The following is a 12,062-nucleotide window of genomic DNA, read 5'->3' as shown; positions in this document are numbered from 1 at the left end:
AAAAGAAAGCCTGGTTTGCCTAGTCTTCAGAGGCTCAGTTGACCTTTAATTGATTGAAGATGTCGTTCACCTAGGACCCATCCTGATTGACCCAGATCCCACTAAACCATTTACAGTTGAGACTGATGTCTCCAACTCTGCCATATGGGTAGTATTATCTTAACAACAGGCCCATGCAACCAACTCCAGCCTTGTGCCTTTTATTCTTGGAAGCTAAACTGGTGGAAAAAATATGTGCTGTTTAGCTACTGGCTGTAAAGGCAGTTTTCAGAGTGGTGCCACCTCCTAGAAGGAGCCTGATTCCCAGTACAAGTCCTAATTACCATAAGAACGTGGAGTACTTATGGACTGCTTAATGCCTTAACCAGGACCAGATCCAAGGATCTCTCTCCTTAGCCTTTTTTGAGAAATGGGAAGATGGATGATCTATCTCACAAAGATGTATATCTTGAACCTGGTGAAGAGCCGTCTGCCACCATACTCAAGGTGTCCCACTTTGTCAACAGGCTATTTGACAGCAGTCTGACATTCTCCACCTGCTCCTGCTCCCTGTTGACCAGTTCGTGGCCCAGATCCATGAGACCCTGAATAATGTGGGAACCTGACCCGTCTCCAAGTTCTGATTTCAAAACAGCCTCCTCTGTTGCAAGGGCTGTATTTATGTTCTGGAAGGACAACCTAGGCTTCACATATTGAAACTGTGCCACAATTTGCCACTTGCAGGCCATTGTGGCCGATTCAAGTCTTGGAATCTGGTCTAGAGGAATTTCTGGTGGCCTGGCCTATCAATTTACATTAAGAATTATATAGGGTTCTGTGACCTCTGTGCCCATACCAAGGAACCATGATCAAAACCTCTTGGGTCTCCTCCATCCTCTGCCCACGCCTTCACAGCCTTGGTCTACTATATCAATAGACTTCACTTTAGAACGGCCATACACTCAAGGACACTTGGTAATCCTGGTTGCCATTGTCCTCCTAGCTAAGATGCCACACTTCATCCTGTGCTGTACTGTTCCCACTATATGGGAGACAGCTTGGCTCTTCCTGGAAAATGTCTTCTGCTACCATGTGTTACGGAGAGGCATTGTATCAGACTGGGAACCCCAGTTCATCTCCCAATTCTGGTAGATATTTCTTGGACTCAGCATCAAATTCCTTCCCTCATCCTCTTATCACCTGCAGACTAATGGGCAAACAGAGAGAGTCAATCAAATCTTAGAGAAGTCTCTTCACTGTGTTTTGAGTTACCACCAGGATGACTGAACTGGCATATAACAATGCAATCCATGCTTTGACCCAACATAGCCCATTCTTTGCAAACTATGGCTCTTACCTCTGCTTCCACCCAGATTTACCCAGTACTGACTGCTGTGGATTTAGCCTCCCACCTACATTGGGAGCTCAAGTAACACTTAATCTGCCAAAGAAGCCTTTAAGCACCATGTGGACCAAGAATGTCATGCTGTCCCTAGTCTGGCGGTAGGGGACAAGGTGTTGATCTCTGCCTAGAACTTTAGATCAAGCCACTTATCTGCCAAACTGGATTATCAATACCTGGATCCCTTCAAGATTATAGAATGGGTAAACTTCCTTTCATCATTTGGGTATCATGCTGCAAACCTGAGATGAAGGGGCCACATCTGGTAAGATAGAGTAGTACATGCCCCACACCTAGTTAGACATTGACCTCAGCAGTATAAGCCAGATCTTCAGTTGGCATAAATGGGTACAACTCCATCTGGCTCTATGTATTTAATTCCAATAGGTTCAGAGCACTTCTGAAATATTTTCCTGAGATTCCATATCCCCCCCCCCCCCCCCCCCCCCCCCCCCCCCCCCCCCCCCCGTATTTTTGCATTTTTTTCTTTGGGAATATTTCATGATTTTGAATTCCAGTGTCACCAGTGCTAAAAGTAAAAGTGCCAACAGCATTTTGCATTTGCACTGAGATGGTGATTTAATCTTATTCTTCACATCCATTTTTCTTGTCAAACCTATTATTTCAATTAAAATATCTTTTTGACTGAAATGAAAATTCACATGGACATTTTTTTATTTTGGTCAAAATGTCCTGATTTTTTTAATGAAAAATTGAAAACTTAAAAATACCCTCAGTTTTTATATTTTTGGTTTATATTTTTGGATGAGTTGGTTGATGACAGAGAGAGGAATATCTAACATTAGGGAAGAGATCTAGGAAGACTGATTGTATTTATTTTTTTTACAGAAAATATTGGGAACACTGCCATTATACAATCAGTTAGAGAAGTGCTACCATGTACTCATGGCGACTGAGGGAATAGTGACAGGGCTTGAATCCAGGGGAACAGAAGGCATAATATTATTCTCTTTGGTAAATAGACACTAGAAATGTGGAAAAATTCCATTTTAAATGTTTACCGGTGGCATTCTGCAATCTGGCCATACTGGGTGAGGAGAATGGAATGAGACTTTTCTTGAAAAGCGTATTTAAGAAGCGGGGAGGAATGTACCTAACTTCTGTAATTGTAACTTGCATTGCGAGGCAGTGTATGCATGGAAAAAAAAAACACTTTGATTAAATAGAAGTGAGAAACATAATACTTCTGACTTTGTATTGTGTATTAACATAGGTTGTATTGTGTATTTAAACTGTGATATGGAGTATGGATAAACAAAAAATACAAATGAGTAGACGTCATGATAGGGAAGGGCATGCTATTCCAATGAAACAAAAACCATCTGGCACCCTCTGTCCAGACAACGATTGAAGTGAATTAAAAATGATCCTTTTTTTGTTGGTTTAATGTACTGTTTCTCTCCATTTCCTGGTTTTGGTCAGGAGTGGAAACAGAAATGCCAGGAGAGGAAAAAAATGTAATGATATTTTTGACTCAGCCCAGACCAGTAAATACTGGAAATCTGACTGAGATAATCCAGCCTAATTTCCAGGCCAAAGAGTTTGAGATGAGAGCTGAACATTTGCATGCTCTTTTTCCAGACTAAACCTGTGGGCTATCAAGTAACCAAGCCTTTACCTGTATATTGGTCACTTCAATGGGCTGCTGGGGCAGTTTGCCTCTTTCTCTAGTGCCCTGTGGTGTCTCTCTGGGCTGACTCATGCATACAGAGACAGCCAATGCAAAACCCTGCTGGCTTCTGCTTCCTGCTACATCAGCCTACTATGTCTCCACTGCCCCAAACTTCTGCCTGCCCATGATTAGAAGCACGAATTTGCACTCCCTGAATGGTTCCTGTTCCTCCTACAAAGCACACAAACCCTCCCTGCTTAGGTCTACGTCAAAGGAAATCCAGCACCCTCACTGCCAAGATAAACCCAGCATGTTTCACTTAGTTTCTATCAATATCTCAGGCCTCATGCAGACACCTCAGAAACACCTTACATTTTCAGAGGCAAGTGTGGGATAAGAATGTATTATGTGGGGAGAGGGATAGGAAGGGAAGAGAGGAAACAGAATGGATTTTGGGTGGTAATATCCTCATGAAGTATGCATGCAGCTCTAAACCCCTCGCAGGCTTTTCTTGGTGCGAGCTCTGGTTTGCATTCAGTGCTGTGTGGGCATCAGAATCTCATTTAAGGATTTCAAAGGTTACCTTGTGGATATGCATGCAAGTGCATATGTTTGAGGTCTGAGAGAGTAGCAGAGCTGTGTGTGGTGGGGAGTGGGGTAATGCAGAGGATTAGTGATGGGCGGAGACAGAGGAATGAGTGATAAGGAAGATGGGAAAAATCAATGACAACTAGGTGAGAGAAGAATGGAAAGATTATGGAACAAGAGGTAGAGCTGGGAAGAGGAGAGAACAAACACAAGAATAGCAAGGTAGGAGATTATTAAACATAAGGCATAGAAACACCAGCAGATAGTAAAAGGAGAGAAAGAATGTCATGAAAATAAGGAAAAGAAAAATAGAAGAAGAAAAATAAGAGACACAAGTTATTTAGGACCCCAATCCAGCAAAAACTTACACAGTCCCTGTCATTTGGACAACTAATATGCTTAAAGTTAAACATGCTTTGCTGGATTCGGCCTTATTTAAAGTATAGGTTAAAGCCAAAACATCGCAGAAAATGAAATGATGTAGAATGTTTGAGTTTACAATGAGCCAGCTGCAGCGTTCTTTGGTAACTTCCTTTTGGCATCTAGCCCAAACTATGCCTGCATTAGCACAATTTGGTATGGAGGCCTCAGTAGCAAATACATAGTTAAATTTGCATTAAGATTTGTACTTAAAGCAGGCCTTAAATCCCTCTACTTCCTATTTTAATAACTGAATTTAGTCTTGAAATTTGCCAGAGCAGCTCGTCAGAGGAAAATTAATGTTTTTTTTAAAGAAAAGCAATTACTAGCTTGGGCAGAAGAGAGACTTTAAAATGATCCTTTATTGAACTTTGCCCCTTCTCATGTTTCTTTATCTCCCGGTAGCCAAACAAACACAATCATCACAAATTCCACCCGCCTTCCCACACATCCACACCCATTTTCAAGTTATTTTCACACTTTATATTTAAACCAAAAGGTTGGATTGGCACCTAGAAGGAAGCCTGTAGCTGTGCTGTACCAACAGTAGAATAGGGACCATGTTGTGACTCTGAGGGTCCCAGTTCAGTCCCAGCTCCCCCACTGCTCTGGGAGGGAAGTAAGAGCTGCAGCAGCCCTCTTCCTGGGGCAGTCCACTTTCTCCTCCGTGCCAGAACAACCAAGGCTCTGCCCGCTCCATGAGGAGCGCCTCAGTGGCAGTGTTCTCCCCCACTATGCTGCTACCCTTAAAATGCTTATGCCACCTTGCTGCTCTGCACAGGTGCATCGCCAGGGTCACAATCAGGCCCCCAAAGAGTTATTTCCCTAATTTGCCATAATTTAATTTTCCTTTGCATGGAAACACTGCCAGAGTTACTCGGATCCACCAGCTGCTTGTGTTCTCCACTCTTGCCTGGCCTGGCTCCCTAGCTCATCAGCTGTCCTCTTCCTCCTCACGGTATCACCCCTACTCCTGACAGCGAGAAGGCAGGTAGACAAGCTGTCTAGCAGGGAGCCCGGGTCCCTAATCCATATGCCTTCTTCCTCCACAGTTACACTACTGAGATGGGGTTTACATGAGCATAAGCTCGGGTTCTCAAGCCTCATTTCACAGCATATCCCCTATCCTGTGCTTGCACCTTTCCAACCTCACGTCTGACCGCATATTTTTTCATATACAAACTTCATCACTGCTGCATGTGTACGCTGGTCGTTTGTCTTTAGCTGTGAGGGGTATTCCGTCTGTTGCAAGGAATTAGATGTGCACAGTGTAGGTGGTACTATGGTGGTATTGAGTGGGAGATTATGGAGTGGAGGAGACAATGTGTGTCTAAGCATTATGATTAGCACTGGTTGAAACTTTTGAACAGCTACTTTATTGGTTAAAAATGGGCTTTTAACATTTTTGTAAAAAAAAAAAAAAATTGACTTGAAATTTTTCATCTAAAAAATGAGGCCTCTTGTACTCATTTTAAAATAATTTTCATGGGATTTTGGTAAGCAAAAAGGCTCAACCATTTTGATAACATTTTTTCTAAAGTTTTCTATTAAAAAATTGAAGTTTTTTTAAAAACATTTTTTAAAAAAGGAAAAAAATCTAGTTTGAACACTTCAAAATGAAAACCATTTCAGCATTTGTGCGCGTGCGTCTGTGTGCATGTATTGCTAATGGTACATTATGCCCATCTGCCTACATTTGCAACCTGTTCTCTTTCTGAGTTTCCCTAGCCCTCTCAGCAATGCTTAAAAGCTCTTACAAAATCTGTTTGCCACGCCTACAGTGAAGGCTGGCTGAAAAACAAGAATTCTGTTTCATGAAAAATGTTAACATTTCAACAATTGTTCCACACTGGAACAAAAACGAGACCTTTGAAAACATTTTTGCAAAAAAACCCCAAACAAGCCGAGTGGTCAGAGCACTCAACGGGATGGGGGAGACCCAAGTTAAGTCCCTGCTCTGAATCAGGCACAGTCTTTAGAGTCAAATCTCCCTCTCATGGTCTTCTGTTGGAGCTGTCCACTTTATATAAATAATTAAATATTCACTGGACAAGAGAAAGAGAGACTGACTCTGTAGCCCAATGTTCAGGGCACTCACCTGGAATGTGCCCTAACTATCGACTATTCTGAGGTGGGTCTCACTCTCTTCCTCTCGCTTTGACCCAGAATTCCATTCTGGACCCGAGAAACATTTTAATTTTGATGAATTGGGTCCCTGCCTGTTGCATTTCCTGACAAAAAATCATTTAGTTGAAAAATTCCCATCTAGCTCTCTCTGCAGTGCACATCTCAGTCAAATCCCTTCTACAGACCAACTTCTGTATCATCACTGCATTTTAAACTGAAAAATAACCACCTATAGTAAGCCACGTAATCCAATCTCTGTAACTCATGGCCTTCATTGCCTCTTCTTCTGTCTGGTGCATATTGTATTCTCACCTATCTGTCAAATCCATCATGGAGACTGTATGTTCTTAAGGACGGGCCTGTCTCTTATGTGTTTTCTGTGAATAAAACTGGCACATTTGTGGGTGCTATTAAATAATGAATAATAATTATACTATCACTTATATGCACACAATGGCTGTATTCTGGCAAATTGAGAGGAGTTACTGTAGAATCTTGTGTGCTCTTCAGAACGTATTATTTGGACTGTCAGAATTTGGAAGATGACCTTGAGAGGAGGAGTCAGGGAAGTGATTTGATTTAGACTCAGCATGGGTTACTCAGTGAAGAAGTGGTTTTTGGCAAGGTGGGGGTTGAATGAGGTTGGAGACTACCATATATGAGAATTGGTGCCTTCCTCACTAATTCTTATTTGTTGTTTCAAAATTTATAGGACCAGCTTCATTACCATTTCATCCATTTCTGAGGCTTATTCTGCTTGAAAATATTAATTCTGTATGACATGAAAGTTCAGACATAGAAATTGTTTTGTTGTCTCGAATAGGATTATTTTTCAGCAAGGGAATAAAGCAAAAGCAGCAGAACCCTTAAGCAACAAAGTTGCTATTGTCATACAAACATTCATAGTAACAAGAAAACAAAAGAATACAAAATGGAATAGGTGATATTTAAGCAGAATTGTTTCTAAATAGTTTGCCCCCATGTTTTCCAGGAAATGGCAAATCTATTATTTAAATAATTCACAGCAACACAATCATCAAACTTAACGTGAATAAACACTTAACGACAAACATGCAGTTTTGTAATGAGCCATCAGTATTTAAAAATATCAGTTATCCCCCAAATTACAGCACACTTACCAAATAGCCAATGGGAATTGACTGATCATGATTTTAACATCTGGCTGAGTAGTGACATCTGAAAATATATGAATGTGTTATTTGTGTATTCAACAAATTAACAATAATAACAATGAGAAGAATACATATTGTGCTTTTCATCCCAGGATCTCAATATGCTCTGCAAACATTAATTACTACAATTTACTTGCAAATTACTTTAAATATTAAATGCTAAAAAATAAGTGTTATGTTTCTGGCTTATTCACAATGGCCACCAATGGGGAACTGTGGTCTGCTAACCAAGGCATGGGTCTAGCATGCGTTGTGGTCAGCAACAAGCTTTGTTAGGGATGCATGCAGCTGCATTTCTGAATAGCAAGAAAATGCATCCTCAACACGTAGAGCCCAAGTCCTGACTGGCGGAAACCCACTCTGAGTGGCAAGATGCCTATCGCAGAGGATGGATCTGCTAGCATCCTCCTCTCACTCTCCACACTGAACAGGCTTTGGCCTGTACTGTATTAATAGTCCAAAAATATGTACTAATTGGTTTCAGTATATGGAGTAATAATATCAAAAATTTATATCGAATACAGCTTTGCCAACTTGTAAAAATTTTGAGTTGATGGAATTGGAACATGAGAGGGAGTTCCCTTTCTTCACTTTATCCTCCTCTGTCTGTTAGGTTTTATTCTGGTCACCATGGCATCTTCTTCCCCTTGTGCCTTCTTTTTCTTCCCTTCTCCTCTTTTTGAAGACTCCCTGACCAAGAGCTACAAATGGGCAAAGACCTTCCACTGGACTGGACCCTGCAAAGTTAAATGTTCCTGGCCAGTGCTTACAGGCAGTTCCTGGCACATGTTAGTATTTATGTAATGATGCTTCTCAGGTGGCCTGACACCATGGTACTGTACTCCAGATTGACTCTCAGTGATGTTGTCTGTTGAGGTTGTAAATGCTAGCTGGTGCCTAGCCGAGCTTCCCATAAAACAAGTAATAATCATTTGTGATTATTTTAAGTCCTGCTGGCTCCTCCCTAGAGTGTTTTCCTGGCTTCATAATCTCCTAACTTTGTATGGAAAGTCCCTCCTTTTCTTTCTCTTGGTGCAGCATTAGACCTTCTCTCCCTAGTGGGAGATTTTCTATCCCTCTTGTGTGTTGGCTGTTTTACTCAGGAAATGAGGGGAGGTATTTCCCACCCAGATATTTTATTTGGAGCCCTTTATAAGGGGGCCCCCTTAGATGCTGTTCTTCATGCCTGAGAGTGGCTGTGCTCTTGCAGTGCTGCTCCCTCCTTCCAGCTTTTTCTCTTATCCTGCCCAACATTCCTGCTCTCTATAAAACAGGCTCTAATGTCCAAGGCTGTATGTGTGAGTTACTGCTGCTACTCAGGGCCTGTTCCTGCCTCTTGTGAGGTGTGCTGAGTGCCGTCAGGTGTGTCAGAGGTTGATGGGAGTTGTGGGTGCTCTGCACCTGGCAGGAGGTGCTCAGCACCTTGCAGGACAGGCCCTTAATGACTAACATGTTTGCTTACAGTCTCTGCACTGCTAGTATCCAAGTTACGGCTTTGAGACACCTCAGCCTTGAAAAGAGCTGTGTAATATTACGTAATACCCTTATACTTTTCTATTTCTCTTCACATCTCTGCCTCTCAGTGTTTCTCTAGCAAACACTCACTCAGACTCTTGTGTTGTCTCACTCTCTCACACACATTCATCTCTGGTTTTATGTGTAGTTTCTCTCCTTTCCATCTCCATGGAGGAAGTTTGAGGCATATAGACCTGTAAGGCACTTCCCCACCATGTGCTTCTGGTAATATTAATCTCACTGATCAGTAAAACATAATGAGGGCTCAATGTGTCCCTTACATTATTACACACTTAAAACAGATTTTAAATATTGATTCGGGTTTTAAGAGAGAGGAGAATGTGTCCTGTCTGATTTCCCTCCTCTACCAAAACAGTAAGTCCAAGAGCACTTCCTCATTCCACTGTTTACTACAGAAAGTTAAAACACAATTTTTATTTTAGATTATTAAAAGGAAGTGTGGAGAAAAGGGTAAATCCCTTGCAATCATTAGCTAGTTTGCACACGGGACAAGCAAGTATGATGGGTAGCGCAAAAAACCACTTACTTCTTCTTCAGAAGTCTTTCCTGGATTTACTCCAATCTGTCATGATTACTGAAGTTCCTTTGTCCCATGTTTTAAGTGACTTATTCCATTATTATTAATTATTTGTACTGTGGTAGTGACTAGAGACCCCAGTCAGGGATCAGGGCCCTATTGTGCTAGGCACCGTATACACGTATAAAAATGCAGTCCCCAAAGAGCTTGCAGCCTAAACATATGACAAAAGGCAACAGGTAGTTGCAGCAAACAGCTGCAGGGAAGGACAAGTTAACAGCGTGCAAACCATATTTGGTTCAGTGAGCAGCAGTCCCATTATGTCCACTGCTTTTACCAATTTAAAAACCCTTCATCCACCTGGTCATTGGTAGTAATACCGTATAACACTGTAATATCACTGCATTATCAGTTATTACTTGAGTGCTCAGAAGATGGATAATTGCTCATTCTAGCCAAGGGTGATCACACCGTTGGGAATCTGTACCACTAAAAGACATCCCTGGAATGCACAAACAGAGCCAGCTCTGAGCTGAGTTGGCAGTTCAGTCTGGTGTGCCAGCATATCCTATTTGGCCAGCTTCGCTACTGTCTGACATCACCAGCTAATCATTGCCATATTATTAATTTAGATCGGTTTGCTCACAGTAATAATAATAATTAATAGGTCTATAAGATTCTGTATACATGCTCCTGTACTACATATATCAATGGGTGGGTTTCTGCACTATTTTGTACAGAAAAGTTTCTTGCCTCGTGTTCTTAGACTGCGAGGAGCATGAGCACTTACAAACTCTTATGGGCATAATAGGCAATGTCTTTGACTGGTGAAGAGATGTGGAAGTACATCCAGCTCAGACTGAATTCATTTTATTTTAATATTGATACAGCTTAATATGAATTATACTGTAATATGCCGCTCGCCATCTATTTTAAATATTCTACAAGTGCAAGGCTCTTGTGGCAGAGGAAAGTGTTTCTTACCAAATAAAGGGATTAGAATGGGAAGTAAAATCTAGAACTTAAGTCTTTTTTAAAACCAATTTTCTCTAATAACATAATTTAAAAGGCTTGGAAATAGCCCTCATCAGATGAATGTCATATAATAGGCTGTGGAATGACTCAGATGTATTGATGGCAGCTTGATTAAGGTTTCAGGACGAGCCATCTATATTGATAACTTCCATGTCTGATAACTAGAGCTGACACCAGAGAGAATTTGAGGCCCAATAGTGCAGTGGGCTGCCATGTTAGAAACAGCGTGTTAGCAGCTGATCGATGACTCTCGTCCCTGAGGGTATTGGAGACTCCATGCATTACGGATATACAATGGACTGAATCTCTTGGAGGGAAAAGCATGACTTGCTTAACTCATCCCAGCCTCCCTTGCAGGCCAGTTGAGCATTTTGCTGGAGGAGGCAGCGTGGGAGCTTTAGGCCAGACTCTTTGCAATAAAGAAATGAAGTGGCAAGTGCTTGGGTTGTGAGTAGAAGCATGAAAATATAAAAAAAAAAAAACCCCACAAGATAGTGGTTGGGTTAAAGCTCAGGTCCTTAAGATTCTGAGGTTAGCTATTCTCCAGTAGAAGCAGAATTTTTCTCTGTTATCTGCTCCATGGCTTTGGAAACACAACTGGCTACAGCTGTGGCAGAAGAATTCAAAGGGCATTGCTATTCTGCTTCAGGGACTTAGAAAAATGGCATGTAATGAACTTGTTTGACTTGGTGTCTGGGTGTGCTAGGAGGCAGGCAGCTGGGAATGAATACACAGTAGAGATACTTATGTTTTAATGTTTATTTTAAATATGTGGCTGCTTAACATGGAGTTATTTATAGTCAGAAAAGTTGTGATATAAACCGACAATGCTGTTCCTTGTCTATATGGCGTTAGTGACAATCTTTAAATTGTATTTTGACTCCTAATAATCTACACTTAGCTTCCCAGACTGCCCTCTTACACTTCCTTATATTATTGGTACCGTTCTGTATCATAACCACAGGCTCTTCCCTAGTAGAGCTCACTAGAAGTTTCACTAGATGTCTTGTGAGATCTCCCACCTTATTGCTGGGAAGACAAGTCATCTAATGCCTCTCGTAGTCACCATCTACCCAGCTATTGGTATTTCTCCATGTGGCCTCCAATCATGACACTGGCTTCATCAACTGGAGGATCAAGACAGCCTTTTCTGAGGTAGGCCTCCTCCAGTTCAGCAACTCTGGCCTAAAGAGGTCGAGGGACAAGTATTTCTTGCACTGGGTGCGTACATGTGGCATGTGGCCACAAGGGAAACTGTGTCATACAATATGTACTCCAGGATTCATCCAAATCCCTTTGATGTAAACAGAGGACTTTCCACTGAGTTCAATGCAAGTTGGTTCAGGCCCACAGTGCACTGAACTGGATAGTCCCTATCCTGATGAATCTGTGGCTAGTTGTCTACCTCCATTGGATACACTGAGGTTTTTATTTATTTAATCATTTTTCTATGCTTTTTTCCACTAACAGTTATTTAAGCATCCCATTCTTCTTGGCACCAAACTCCCATGCAGTTTGGACTTCCTTGTACTTGCTCTGGCTGACGCCTTTCTCAGCAGGGGATCTAATTTTAGATCTGTGGTTTACAGTGTGTTTGGGCTCAGGACCCATTTGTAAATGTTTATGGCCTGT

The 12,062-nt window shown here is 41.6% G+C and overlaps 1 protein-coding gene across 2 annotated transcripts in view; it reads right to left on the bottom strand.

The window, feature by feature from the left end:
• CUNH4orf19 (chromosome unknown C4orf19 homolog) overlaps positions 1–12,062 on the bottom strand; it is a 58,427-nt gene that overhangs the window by 11,039 nt on the left and 35,326 nt on the right. For both annotated transcript variants that reach the window (XM_067551576.1, XM_067551577.1), the window contains exon 3: positions 7,289–7,346. The gene's annotated coding sequence lies outside the window, so the exon portion shown is untranslated. The remainder of the gene's footprint in view (positions 1–7,288; positions 7,347–12,062) is intronic.

This window comes from Emydura macquarii, unplaced genomic scaffold, assembly GCF_026122565.2.
Source record: "Emydura macquarii macquarii isolate MOO-44397 ecotype Brisbane River unplaced genomic scaffold, CSIRO-AGI_Emac_v2 contig_1353, whole genome shotgun sequence".
NCBI classification, from domain to species: Eukaryota; Metazoa; Chordata; order Testudines; family Chelidae; genus Emydura; species Emydura macquarii.
This window is presented reverse-complemented; position numbering and strand designations above follow the sequence as displayed.